The sequence below is a fragment of the Salarias fasciatus genome, chromosome 3 (genome assembly GCF_902148845.1).
Source record: "Salarias fasciatus chromosome 3, fSalaFa1.1, whole genome shotgun sequence".
NCBI classification, from domain to species: domain Eukaryota; kingdom Metazoa; phylum Chordata; class Actinopteri; order Blenniiformes; family Blenniidae; genus Salarias; species Salarias fasciatus.
The window spans coordinates 22,182,152-22,197,175 of NC_043747.1; the positions used below are offsets into that span (position 1 = coordinate 22,182,152).

Here is a 15,024-nt window from a genome sequence, read left to right on the forward strand (position 1 = left end):
TCACTGGACTTGTTGTGTTGTAGAGTCATGAAAGCTTGTTGTTTGTGTGCAGTCTGATTGTTGTTGTTGTCTTTGAGCAGGTGTTGGTCTGCAGCAGCTTCTAGAAGAACATAAGAAGAGTGTGAGGAGGAGATGTGAACGTGTGACTGAAGGAAGTGATGAAGCAGGAGGAGGAAGCCTCCTCAACAGGATCTACACTGAGCTCCACATCACAGAGGGACTCAGTGAGGAGCTTCAGAGGGAACCTGAGCTGAAGCAGCTGGAGACAGCTTCCAGGAAGGAGAGCCTCCATCACACTGCCATCAGGGTTCAGGACATCTTCAAAGCCTCGGCCCAGCAGCTCAGACACATCCGAGTGGTTCTGACCAGCGGCGTGGCCGGCAGCGGAAAAACCTTCTCGGTGCTCAAGTTCACTCTGGACTGGGCCGAGGGCCTGGAGAACCAGGATGTCAGTGTGCTGGTGGTGCTCTCCTTCAGGGAGCTGAACCTGCTGGGAGAGCGGCCGTACAGTCTCCTCTCGCTGCTGGCTGTTTTCCATCCCACGCTCCAGAAGCTGACGGCAGAGGAGCTGGCTGTCTGCAAGCTGCTCTTCATCTTTGACGGCCTGGATGAAAGCAGACTTTCTCTGGACTTCAGCAGCAGCCAGCGGCTGCTTGACGTCTCCCAGCAGTCTTCAGTCAGCCTGCTGCTCACTAACCTCATCCGGGGGGATCTGCTGCCCTCGGCTCGGGTCTGGATCACTTCCCGACCGGCGGCGGCCCATCAGATCCCTCCAACATGTGTGGACAGACTGACAGAAGTGCGAGGCTTCACTGACGCCCAGAAGGAGGAGTACTTCAGGAGGAGGCTGAGTGATGAGGAGCTGAGCAGCAGAATCATCTCCCACATCCAGACCTCCAGGAGCCTCCACATCATGTGTGGAATCCCAGTCTTCTGCTGGATCACTGCTACAGTTCTGGAGCTCATGTTGAGCAGCGAGCAGAGAGGAGAGCTGCCCCAGACCCTGACTGACATGTACTCCCACTTTGTGCTGGTTCAGACACACAGGAAGAAGCTCAAGTACCATGAAGGACCTGAGATGGTTCCACAGGAGCTGATGGAGGCTGACAGGGAGCTTCTTCTGAAGCTGGGCAGGATGGCCTTTGAACATCTGGACAGAGGAAACATCCTGTTCTACCAAGAAGACCTGGAGCAGTGTGGTCTGGATGTGACTGAGGCCTCGCTGTACTCTGGAATCTGTACTCAGATCTTCAAAAGAGAGTCTGTGATCTTCCAGAAAGTCGTCTACAGCTTCGTCCATCTGAGTGTTCAGGAGTTTCTGGCTGCAGTCTTCATGTTCCACTGTTTCACCAACAGGAAGATAGACGTACTGAAGACCTTCATCGATCAGAGAAGTCTATGTCATGATGACGTTTTCACATTTCTGGACATCTTCCTGAAGAAAGTGCTGAAGAAATCCCTCTGCAGTCCAAACGGTCACCTGGACCTGTTTGTCCGCTTCCTTCATGGCCTCTCTCTGAAATCCAACCAGAGACTCTTAGAAGGTCTGCTGGGTCAGACAGAGATCAGTCCAGAAACCATCCAGAGAGCCATCAAGAACCTGAAGGAGATCAATAGTTGGGGAAAGTCTCCTGACAGATGCATCAACATCTTCCACTGTCTGATGGAGATGAAGGACCTCTCAGTACATCAGGAGATCCAAGAGTTCCTGAAGTCAGAGAACAGATCAGAGAAACTCTCTGTGATCCACTGCTCCGCTCTGGCCTACATGCTGCAGATGTCAGATCAGGTCCTGGAGGAGTTGGACCTGGACAAGTACAACACAACATTGGAAGGCCGAAGGAGACTGATCCCAGCTGTGAGGAACTGCAGGAAGTTTCAGTGAGTTCACATGTATTGATTAATATCTCAGTGATGTTTGTAGGAAGTACTTCCTGTAGTTACTCTGTGGAGATTTTAATGTCTATAATATTTCAATGGGCTTTAATTTTAAGGGGAATTGCAAGGTGGAAGAGCGTGATGCACCCTGCTGCAGTGGTCGTGTCGAGCAGCGCAGCACCCTGCTCAGCCAATTTAGCAATTTGGTAGACCGCGCTGCTGAGATGGGTGTGACTGCGCACCAGGGGTAGGTGTTGACAGACTCAGAGAGCTGTACTGTGAATGTCCCCTGCGGGAGGAGGCGTTATAGTGGTAGAGCATCCGCCTCACAACTGGGAGATCGTGGGTTCGCATCCTGGCCGGGTCATACCGAAGACTTTAAAAATGCTACCTACTGCCTTCTAGCCAGGTGCTCGGCATATATAGAACGGGTCGGGGGTCGAACACACAGAGCTACCCCTAAGTCTAACCCCCCCACTGTAGCTTTCACTACTCACAGTAGTAGCTGTGTGGCCTGGGGTTACGAAACGGAGATAGGTGCCACCTAATGCACTTATGCATAGGGAGACTTTGACTTTGATGATAATGTTGTTGTGATGACGAGCAATTTTACATTATTGAGTATTTACAGTTGTGTCAGTCCGCTTTTTGCATATTAGCTTAGCCACTCATGTCAGTCTGATGTTAGTGTAAATGCTTTGTTCATGTTCTGAAACATTTGGGCCATTTATGGATGTCCTGGTTTGGCAAGAACAATATTAACTGCATCTTGTTGGGGAAAGAAATCACATTTCCAAAGATACCCTGAGATTTATCATTATCAAATTGAAAAGAAAAAAAATTGTTCAAACTTTTTTTTTTTGCCCATATCGTGCTCCCGTAGCAGGAGTCAATAGAGGAGAGATAGACCTCCAGGTCGCCAAGCCAGGTTTCCATGTCCTTGAACTGGGTATTCAGAGTTCCCAGCTACTTTTTCAGCATCTTCAAGTACATTGAAACATCATGATTCAACAACAGTTCTCCAGCCGTTGAAATGGTAACTGGAATTAAACATTGAATCAACACAGACTTTTCAATCTCAACCAAAAATAACTGGAGGATATAGGGGCGTGGATGAGTCAGAACGTCCTGCAGCTTAATGGCTCAAAAACAGAAGCCATTCAAACTGGTACTCCTCATCAACTCCGCTCCTCTCCTCTCACCTGTTTCATTCTTTGGTCACACCATTCCTCTCTCTCCATCTGTTACAAACCTTGGGGTCAAGTTTAACCCCGACCTCTCTTTTGACAATCATTTCGCCTCCATTTGCAAAACCTCCTTCTTCCACCTCCATAACATTTCCAGACTACGTTTCTCCCTCTCCCTCGCTCCTGCAGAGAATCTTGTCCACACCTTTGTCTCCTCCAGGCTGGACTACTGTAATGCACCGGGGTCTCTGGCAGGAGCTTGCAAAAGCTCCAGTATGTACAGAACAGCGCTGCCAGAGTCCTGATGAGGGTGCGGAAACATGTGCACATCACTCCCATCCTTCACACTTTGCACTGGCTTCCCATTCAGGCCCGTATAGAGTAAAAGATCCTCCTGCACCCCCATCACTGTCTGCACGGTGCGGCCCCCACATACCTCAATGAACTGCTCACACCACACGCCTCTGCCCAGACCCAGTCAGGCCATCTGCACCGTCTGGTTCAGATCAGGGCACGGCTCAAAATCATGGGTGACAGGGCCTTTGAAGCCGCAGCTCCCCGTCTGTGGAACGCTCTCCCAGACCACCTTAGGGCCCCTCAGATGGTGGAAGCTTTTAAAAATAGACTGAAGACCTTCTTTTTTAGAAAGGCATCCCAACCCTAATGTTGCTTTCACTGTATGCTGTATTGTAATGTATTATTGCTGTTTTTAACCCTGTGCCCATTGTAGCACTTTGCGATTTCATTTAAAATATAAAGTGTACTTTAAATAAAACTTATTATTTTAACCAATCTGACCAAAATCCCCCTCTGACCTGCCACCTTAAAGTGGTGGGGGAGTTTGAGTGCCCGCGTATTCCCAGGAGCTATGTTGTCCGGGGCTTTATGCCCCTGGTAGGGTCTCCCATGGCAAACAGGTCCTGGGTGATGGGCCAGACTATGATCAGGTTAAAATCTAGGTCCATGGCGTCACCCAGTATGGCACGGCCGGGGCTCTACCCAGGAGCCAGGCCTGGGGCTGGGGTTCGCAAGTGGCCGGGCCTTTGCCCACGGGGCCCGGCCGGGCTCAGCCCGAAGGGGCGATGTGGGCCAACCCTCTGGCAGACCCACCACCCGCCGAGGGAACCGTAGGGGCCGGGTGCAATGTGGATTGGGTGGCGACGTGATCCTCAGACACAGAGACGAGCTCTAGGGACATCGAATGTTACGTCATTGGGGGGGAGTGGAAGGAGCCTGAGCTTGTGAGGGAGGTCGAGAGGTACCGGCTCGATATAGTCGGGCTCACCTCCACACCGCCTGGTCTCTGGAACCCAACCTCTCGAGAAGGGCTGGACTCTCCACTTCTCTGGCGTTGCCCGCGGTGAGAGGTGTGAGAGGCATGTGTTGGAGTTCACCCCACTGAAGGAGAGCGTCACGTCCCTGCACCTTCGAGTCGGCGACGAATGCCTCACTGTTGTTTCAGCTTACAGGCCGAACAACAGTTTAGAACATACCCGATCTTCGTAGAGTCCCTGGTAGTGCTCGACAGTGCTCCATCTGCGGACTCCATTGTTCTACTGCAGGACTTCAACGCCCATATGGGCAGCAACAGTGAGACATGGAAGGGGGTGATTGTGACGCACGGCCTCCCTGATCTGAACCCTCATTCTGTTATTGAACTTCTATGCTAGCCAAAGTTTGTCCATAATAAACACCATATTCGAGCACAGGGGTGTCCACAAGTGCACTTGGCACCAGGACACCCTAGGTCGGAGGTCGATGATCAACTTTGTTGTCATGTTATCTGAACTTTGGCCACATGTCTTAGACACTCGGGTGAAGAGAGGAGCAGAGCTGTCGGTCGATCACCACCTGGTGGCGAGTTGGATTCGCTGGCAGAGGAGGAAACCGGCCAGACTTGGCAGATCCAGATGTGTTGTGAGGGTCTGCTGGGAACGTCTGGTGGAACCCTCTGTCAGCATGGTTTTCAACTTCCACCTCCGGGAGAGCTTCTCTCATATCCCGAGGGAGGCTGGGGACATTGAGTCTGAGTGGACCATGTTCTCCACCTCCATTGTCGAAACAGCTGCTAGGAGCTGTGGTCATAAGGTCTCCGGTGCCTGTCATGGCGGCATTGAAGGAATTCTAGCAAACCGTCCAGCGCCTCAGGGGGGGGAAAGCAGGTCTCCACCAACACTGTTCACAGTGGAGGAGGGGAGCTGCTGACCTCAACTGGGGATATCGTAGGATGGTGGAAGGAATACTTCGAGGACCCACTCAATCCCATCGCCACGTCTTCTGTGGAGGAAGCAGAGGCTGAGGTCTCAGAGGTGGACTCATCAATCCCCGAAGTCGAGGTCAATGAGGTGGTTGGTAAGCGCCTCGGTGGCAAGGCACGGAGGGGGGATGAGATTCGCCCTGAGTACCTTAAAGGGCAACTCTGGTTTTTTGACACCTGGACCATATTTCTAGGTGTGTGCATACTCATATACTCACTCAGACAAACATCGTGCAGCTCAGGAGTCATTCAGAAGTTATTTGAAAAAAATATAGCCGAAATGAGTGATTTTGCAGAGATAATGTCCCGCGCTGAAGCTCCCTTGCCGTGGCCCCCGCTAAATCCGGTTGGATCTAAATAACTTCTTAAGGACTCCGAGCTGCACGATGTTTGTCTGAGTGAGTATATGAGCACGCACACACCTAGAAATAAGGTCCAGGTGTCAAAAAACCAGAGTTGCCCTTTAAGTCTCTGGATGTGCAGGGACTGTCTTGGTTGGGTTGATACTCTCTGCAACATCGAGTGGCGGTTGGGAACAGTGCCTCTGGATTGGCAGACCGGGATGGTGGTTCCCCTTTTTAAAAAGGGGGACCGCAGGGTGTGCTCCAACTATAGGGGGATCACACTCCTCAGCCTCCCTGGGAAAGTCTATTCGTGGGAGTTTGCCCGACCAGTTCACATGTGTTTTGTGGACTTGGAGAAGGCGTTCGACCGCGTCCCTCATGGTGTCTTGTAGGAGCTGCTTCGGGAATATGGAGTCTGGGGCCCCTTATTAAGGGCCGTCCGGTCTCTGTATGAGCAGAGTAGGAGTCTGGTCTGCATTGCCGGCAGTAAGTCGGACCTGTTCCCGGTGCATGTTGGACTCCGGCAGGGCTGCCCTTTGTCACTGGTTCTGTTCATAATCTTTATGGACAGAATTTCTAGGTGCCGCCAGGGGCCGGAGGGGGTCCGGTTCAGGAACCACAGGATTTCATCTTTGCTTTTTGCAGATGATGTTGTCCTGTTGGCTTCATGGAATCCGGACCTGTAGCATGCACTGAGGTGAAGCGACAAGGATGAGGATCAGCACCTCCAAATCCAAGGCCATGGTCCTTGACCGGAAGAAGGTGGCTTGCCCCCTCCAGTTCGGTGGAGAGGCTCTGGCCCAAGTGGAGGAGTTCAAGTATCTTGGGGTCTTGTTCACGAGTGGGGGACGGATGGAGCGTGAGATTGGCAGGCAGATCGGTGCAGCCTCTGCAGTGATGCGGTCATTGTATCGGTCTGTCGTGATGAAGAAGGAGCTGAGCCGAAATGCGAAGCTCATGATTTACCGGTCAATCTACGTTCCCACCCTCACCTATGGTCATGAGCTTTGTATCATGACTGAAAGGACAAGATCGCGGATACTACTACTACTACTACTGCTACTAGGCCTTTGAACCCCTGGAGGGGCAGCATCCATGGTCCTGGGCGGTTTGCTCCAACTCCCTCCAGGTGTAGCCGGTCTGCTTGGCATCCGCCTGGAGGAACACCTGGAGAAGGTCTCTTCTCCAGGTGTTCTTTGGTCGGCCTCTCTTTCTCTTCCCCTGAGGATTCCATGTCAAGGCCTGTCGTGTGATGTTTGTTGATGGTTTCCTCAGGGTATGCCCTATCCAAGATCCCGGATGCAAGCAGCTGAAATGAGCTTCTTCAGTAGAGTGGCTGGGTGCTCCTTTAGAGATAGGGTGAGGAGCTGAGTCACCAGGGAGGAGCTCGGAGTAGAGCCGCTACTCCTCCACATCAAGAGGAGCCAGCTGAAGTGGCTCGGGCATCTGTTTATGATGCCTCCTGGACACCTCCCTGGGGAGGTGTTCCGGGCATGTCCCACCAGGATGAGACCCTGGGGAAGACCCAGGACATGTTGGAGAGACCATGTCTCTCGGCTGGCCTGGGAACACCTTGGGATCCTCCAGGAAGAGCTGGAGGAAGTGTCTGGGGACAGGGAAGTCTGGGCATCTCTACTTAGACTGCTGCCCCCACAACCCGGTCCCGGATAAGCGGTGGAAAATGGATGGATGGATGGATGACCAAAATCCAACATTGAATCAATGCATTTTGCCAATAGATTGTAAATAAATGCATGCACCTTTCGTGACGTCACCCATTGCGTTCCCAACCGCCGTTCTGAAAACTTCAGCGAGTCCAGCAGGAGGTCTCCACATTGAATATTTGAAACTAGAAATGTGAAATGTGTAAATGTGATTGGTCCAGCCCATCACATGACTGCATCACGTGGACAGAAGAGGCGCTGTGATAGGGTGCTTTATGCTGAACTTTAACTCGTAATATAAAATCAACTGATGATTTATGTGAAAATCAGAGTCTGGTGAAGCCAGCACGGTTATAGAAACTAGTGATAGAGACCAAAACAAGAAGTTTGGTACCTGGAGCTGCTGCTGCTGTCTTTTGGTGAGATGAAATTAGCCCAGCGCCTCACCTGAAGTGCATTCAAAGGGAAGGATAGGCGTTCATTTAAATGGTGAAGATAAAAGTTGGATGTGTTAAACCAAGTCATGTCTTCTCTCCTCCCTCTGTCACTTGCTCTCGAGGTGCACTTGTTGGTGCAGGGCAGTTGCGCCATGCCTGGTCTAGGAAAATAGAGTCCAGTGGTGTTTGTAGGAAGTACTTCCTGTAGTTACTCTGTGGAGATGTTCCTCAATGATCCGTCATGAAGAAACCTGAGCTGCAACAAATGATGATTTTGATAGTGGTGTAGAGCCCATTTCCTACCTGGGCTGATACACTTGAGTTCCTTTTGAGGGTGTAGAGGGCGAAGGTCTAGGACGCGTACCTGCACGGCATATCAATCACTCAGTTAACTCCTTTTCTCTATTTGGGTGCAGCAACCCATTTATTTCCCTTTGCATGAATCCACTTCCACAGTTTACAGTTGTAAGTAGGAGCAAGAAAGCTTACACATGTTCCACTTCCAGAAGCCAGCCAAACACGATCCACACGCCGATTAGACACGATCAAAAGACTCTGTGCTGCTACCCTCTCACACACCTGACCCTGATCACCTGTGTGCTCCATTTATACTTTCCCCATACTGCTCCCCCTGGTGGTCAATGAAAGAAATGACAAATGGCTCCTACAAGTGGACTTGTTTTATTATGGTCCACAAAACATGAAATGAACATTATTCAGTTCTAAAAAGTTACATTTTCCATTACATATTTTAAATAGATTTGCCTATTTACTAAAAAATGAATCTGAATATTTTCTTGAAAAATATTTTACATTTGTTGTGCTGAGAAGATTTCAATGAAAACTCTCCGTGATTGGTAGTTCTCAGTATCTATTGTAATGGTGCGTTCACACTGGACGCGTCATGAGCAGTGCTTTTCTATGCAAAGTCTATGTGGACGAGCGGCGGGGGACGGGGCAGCGCGTCAGGAGCATCATGAGCATCGCTTTTCGAGCGTTTCGAGCGTCGGCGCCCACCACGCGTGTCCCCGGAGCGTCGTGAGCGTCGCTTTTTGAGAGTTGGGAAAACTGAACTTTCGACGCGCTACCGCTGGGCGTCAACCAATCAGAGACGATCCCTCAGGTGCTACGTCACTACGAGTGATCTGAGCACCGATGCGGGCCAGCCAGTGTTGCCAACTTGACGACTTTCTCGCTAAATCTGGCTACTTTCCAAAGCCTCTTGGTGACTTTTTTTTGTCAAAAGCAACTAGCGACAAATCTAGCGACCTTTTCTGGTGCTCTGGAGACGTGACAGGACGTCTCGTTGCTGTTGTCAATGGGCAGCGTTTGCTGCTGTGTGCCCCTCCCCCATCCCAAAGCACTCACAAGCGGTCAGTCTCACGCAGCGCTCCCTGCTGCAGTCAGAGCAGAGAGCAGACCAGCCAATAGCGACTTTTCCGACGACGACGCGGTCTAGCTTTATTTAACAAATAAAGCCAAGCCGCTCTCCTGATGCGATCCGCCATAGCTGGAAACGGAAATCAGCCTCCTGCGCGCCAATAAACTGACGCGTGTCAAGAGCGTCGCAAGCGTTGTGAGCTTTGTGACCACCTGGTGTCAAGCGTCGTGCTCGAAGCGTCACAAGCGTCAGCTTCGAGGCGTCCTAAGCGTCGACGACGCCCGCGGCGCGTCCGGTGTGAACGCACCATTATCTTGGTCTTTCAGTCTTCTTTAAATTCCTATTAGATTCATTGTGATCTAGAATTTTTAGATATATTTGAAGTTTTGATGAACATTTTTAGTGGGATATATAACCAATAAATGAATTACTCCATGAAATTACAGTGTTCTACTTCTCCAATATCATAATGAAGTCGTTTATACATATTCTGTCCACTAGAGGGGGGTACAACTCGGCAACATGTGAAGAGACTTTTTGTCCTTAAGTGAATTGTAAAACTTAGAGAACTGTTCAATCACTCAGACCTCTGACAGATGTTCACACACTCTTTGTTTTTCAAGGACCGGAAATCTAACTCCACACCTTCACTTCAACATTCAGAATTCAGGCCATTATTAAAACACCTGGAACTCCATGTTCTCTCCTTCATTTGCACATGAAGCCAAAGTCAAACCAGAGAAGATGAGTTGAAGCTCTGATGTCAAACAGGAGGAATCCAACAAAGTGTCCTCTCCTGTCTTCTCTCTGTCTCATTACAGAGTTTCTGGCTGTGAACTCACTGATTCTGACTGTGAAGTGATCTCCTCAGCTCTGAAGTCTGACCCCTCCCATCTGAAACATCTGGAACTGAGAAGCAACAGCCTGAAGGATTCATCAGTGAAGATTCTGTGTTCTGGACTGGACAGTCCAAACTGTAAACTGGAGACTCTGAGGTCAGTTCACTGTCTGAGGTTAGAGTGTGTTGGAGTTGACGATTTTACTGTGTGTGTGTGTGTGTGTGTGTGTGTGTGTGTGTGTGTGTGTGTCTTTAATCTCACTTCTTTCTCTCTTTCTTCAGGTTGTTTCACTGTAGTTTGTCAGAGATCAGCTGTTCTGTGGCCTCAGCTCTGAAGTCCAACTCCTCCCTCCAGAAACATCTGAAACATCTGGACCTGGGTTGGAACCATGTGCACGATTCAGGAGTTGAGCAGCTGTGTGGTTTTCTGCAGAGTCCACTCTGTGGTCTGCAGACTCTGAGGTCAGACTCCATGTTTGAGTGTGTTTCAGTAAAGTAGTGTTGACACTAAAGGTCAGACATCAGGCTGATCTGAGAGTGATCCACACTGAGGATCTCCAGGAGACACCAAGCCTTCTTCTCTGCTCTTTAGTCCTGTGACTGTGGCAGAGCCGTGTGCAGCTTCACATTTCAAAGCTTGCTAGAAGAAGAAAGGTGCTGCAGTGGATCATTGACTGTGAAGCTCTGACATGCTCCATGTTGACCTTCAGCTTTGAAATCAAGCTGATCTCTCCTGGATCAAGCTGTCACTGATCTCCCAGCTGGAGCTCCAAACTGTCTTAAACTCTTCAAACTATGGACCTTTTGACTTTATGTGCAGTAACCTTGGCTGTTGACATGTCCTCCACTGGGCTCTGCTTCTGTTTATTGTTCACATCAATTCAGCTGCCCAAAAGAACACTGATCTAGTAACTGAGAATAACCGTAGTTCTGCTTTCAGTTCCTCAGGGCTTCAACTTTCTTTAGATGAATGAATAGAAAACAAGGATCAGTCTGATCAGTCTCATCTAAATGTGATTAACTGCTCATTTGAATTCTGATTCAGGAAGAAATTCAGATTTACAACCAAAGTCAGAAAAAAATTTAGCCAACAAATGTGGAAGGATTTGAAGCTCTGGATAGAAGAGGTTAAATTAAACATTCAAAAAAATGCTTATATTGTGCCACACTCAGGTCATGTGTGTCAATGAAAAAGAGAAGAAGTCCTCGGTGTGTCTCTGCTGTGTGAGTTGGAGATCTGAGATGTGTCTGAAAAGAGCTCTTCTCCTCCTGTTGTCTTCTGCTGTTTGGATTTTACATTTCTAAACTCCTCCAGTCTGAACCTTCTTCAGCTCTCAATGACTTCAGCATCAAACGTTGTCCTCTAATTTCACTTCTTTCTCTGTTTATTCAGGTTGCAGGGCTGCAGGTTGTCAGAGATCAGCTGTTCTGCTGTGGTCTCAGCTGTGAGGTTCAACCCCTCACTCCTGAAACATCTGGGACATCTGGACCTGAGTGGGAACCATCATCTGAATTCAGGAGTTGAGCAGCTGTGTGGTTTTCTGCAGAGTCCACTCTGTCGTCTGCAGACTCTGAGGTCAGACTCCATGTTTGCATTTGTGTGCAGTGAAAGTTGTGTTGCTGTCTTTAGTCACCAACTTGTTACACAGGCTGTCTTTTCAGGCAAACAGTTTGAGCATTTATTCCATATCCTCAATATCCAACTTACGGTCCATATATTTGTGAGTTCTTTGTCCTCACTAGTAAGACAATTCACTGCACCAGTAGAACAACTAAGGTGCACTCATAAAATGAATGTGTCTTACTGGTAATGCTTTTTCCTCAACTTGTGCCACTTTGGCCACCTAGTGTACAATCAACCCTTACAAATAAGTAACTGTGCTGCTCTAGTAACACTACTAGACCTACTACCACTACTAGATTAGTAGCAATGTGCCACTCTGGTCACCTCCTGGATCCTACGAACTGTGCCGGAATGCCCACTAGTAAGGCGTTATTGTTGTCACTAGTGCAACTAGTAAATACCGAAATATCCAGTCGTGGTATTAGAAGGGTGTGTTTTGTCTTTCTCATACTACTTGTAACAGTAAGCATGTGCACTAGTAGTTCTACTAAGGCCTAAATGTTCACTGGTATTACTAGGAGACAGTTTTAGTCTCGCTAGAAGTGCTAGTAATATCAGAAACACCTTGCTAGTACCACTAGTACTACCAGACCAACCTCTAGTGGCCCTATTTTGAATATTTTTATTATTTTCTTAATCATTTTTGTCCTACTAGTAAGAAAAAAAGTACCCCCAAGTTGAACTAGTAAAATCCAAAGTGCCTACTGGTAACAGTAATTACTCTTATTTTTGATGGGTTTCAGTCAAGCATTTTCCATCACATCCTTATGAATATGAATACCAGACTTAATCCATTTATCCCAAAGGAAACACTTATTATATATCAACAACTTCTTGTTGTACCATATGGAGAATCTGCTTGACAAATATGAATCACTTTTTGTTGTCTGATAGGAAATTTTGCTTGATTCTCCAATGAAAACTAGCATCAGATCTCAGGAGCGGACTGGCCTATCTGTACATGAAAAGAAGGCCTCAACATATCAATACTTTTTTTCTGAAATAGTATATGTACTTGAGTTTTCAGTACCCAGGACCGTATTTTCCGCACTATAAGGCGCACCTAAAAGCCTCTAATTCTCTAATTTTAAATTCAGTGTGTGTGTGTGTGTGTGTGTGTGCGTGCGTGCGTGCGTGCGTGCGTGTGTGCGTTGTACAGTCAGAGTAAACTTTGCTTTGTTTCCTGGTGTTTGTTTTTAAACTCAGCTCATATGTGTCCATGAAAAACAGAAGAAGTCTTCAGTGTGTAGCTGCTGTGTTAACTGGACGTCTGAGATGTGTGTGAAAAGAGCTCTTCTCCTCCTGTTGGCTTCAGCTGTGTGGACTTTATATTTCTAAACTCTTCAGTCAGAAACTTATTCAGCTCTCAATGATTTCAACATCAAACGTTTCCTCGAATCTCACTTCTTTCTCTCTTTTTTCAGTTTCTTTAACTGCAGTTTGTCAGAGAATAGCTGTTCTTCTGTGGCCTCAGCCCTGAAGTCCAACCCCTCCCTCCTGAAACATCTGGACCTGAGTTACAATGCTCTGCAGGATTCAGGAGTGGAGCAGCTGTGTGGTTTTCTGCACAGTCCACTCTGCAGTCTGCAGACTCTGAGGTCAGTTGACTTGTGTGTGTACATGAGGAGGAGTGTGAATGTTGTGCTGACATGTGGATGATGTGTGTGATGAAGATCCACAACAACAGAACAGCTCATTGATCAGGACTCAGTAATGTGGAGCTGCTCATTTCTCCATCAACACATCTGATTGGTTCCTCATTGATTCTGCTGCTTTATCTTTTAATTCAGGTTAGAGAACTGCAGTTTGTCAGAGATCAGCTGTTCTTCTCTGGCCTCAGCTCTGAAGTCCAACCCCTCCCACCTGAAGGAGCTGGACTTAAGTCGAAACCAGCTCCAGTATGCAGATGTGCAGCAGCTGGTTGATCTTCAGGAGAGTCCAGACTGCAGCCTGCAGACTCTGAGGTCAGTAGATGGTTGGAGTGAGTCCATGCTGCTTTCAGCAGGTTTGGACTAAGCACAGTTGCTGTCCTCACTGCCTCACAGAGACTCTGATCATCTCCTCTCATCTCTTTGCAGGTGGAGGAACAACTGAGAGCAGAGAAGATGCTGTGTGTCCTGTTGTATATTATTCAATGTTAAGCCAAAAAATTGCATCCACATTGTGAGTTTTCAGTTAAGGACAGGATTACTGTCACTATTGTGAAAACACATCATCAGCAGGGTAAAACTAACCTGTCTGACGACCGTCATCCCTGAGGGTCGTCATCTGAGGACTCCTGTTTTGATCCACCTGTATCGAGCGGAGCATTGCTGAGTTGATACAAGAAATGTTTCTGTCTGTCTTAACTCTTTCTCTCCCTGTTGTTACGGCCGTCGCCGTATTCTCAGTTCACCCCCCCCCCCCCCCCCCCCCCCCCCCATGTGAGTATGTGTGTCTGTGTCAGAGTGCGTGATCCCAGGCTGCTGCTGCTGCAGGAATCATCTCCATTGCCTGCACCTGGGGAGCCTGGCCCGAGAGCACCTCGTCAACCAACCCTGCGGAGCAGCTGAGGGGATAAAAGCGGCCGACAAGACACAGACAGCAGCTGGCTGTAGCTCGCCATGCTCACGTGCCTCTCGAGCGCTGAATTAGTATCGTGTCTGCTGTTTGGTAGTGAGGCACTCGTTTTGGGTTTGACTATTTGTAGTTTTGGTTCTGTGTTTTGAATTATCCTTTTGGTTTGTGTTTGGCTTCAGGAATCCTTTGAGTTTTCTATATTATCTCTGTTTTTAGTTACCTTTTGGATTTGTGTTTTTGGTTTTATAACTCTAGGTTAGAGTCTCTTTTTGTTATCGTTTGATCTTACTTTTGTTAAATAAATAACTTTAATTTCCACGTTCAATCTGTGGTCTTTATGTTACTGCCTTCACCCGTCTCCCAAACGAGCTGGTCGTAACACTGTCCCCTCATCCCAACTGGAATAGCAGAAAGCCACCATGTCTGAGCCTGGCTCTGCAGGTTTCTTCCTTTTCGAAGGGAGTTTTTCCTTTCCACAATCGCTTATGCTTGCTTATGTGGATCTGTTGGATTTTCTCTGTAGAAGTGTCTGGAAATAACTATGATGTAATTAACGCAATACAAATAAAGCTGAATTGAATTGAACTGAATCTGCTTTGCCACCAGCAGGGCTTCAGCTATTGATCATTTTAGTAGTTGAGTATTCCACTGATTTTTTTGGCGATTAATTGAGCAATTGGATTAAAAACGATGTCCCTATATTTCTGAAGCTTACTTTAACATAATACATGACAGAGAAAGTACTGAGCGCCAGTTCAATTCCTCTTAAATCTGTGGTCCAATAAACAAGCTCATGTGACTCCATTCTGATAATGTCATGATTTTATTTGTGTTTGAGCCTTTACAACAGAGTCC

The 15,024-nt window shown here is 48.1% G+C and overlaps 1 pseudogene; it reads left to right on the top strand.

The window, feature by feature from the left end:
- LOC115385946 (NACHT, LRR and PYD domains-containing protein 12-like) overlaps positions 1 to 14,964 on the top strand; it is a 94,545-nt pseudogene extending 79,581 nt beyond the window's left edge.
- The last annotated feature ends 60 nt before the right edge of the window (positions 14,965 to 15,024 follow it).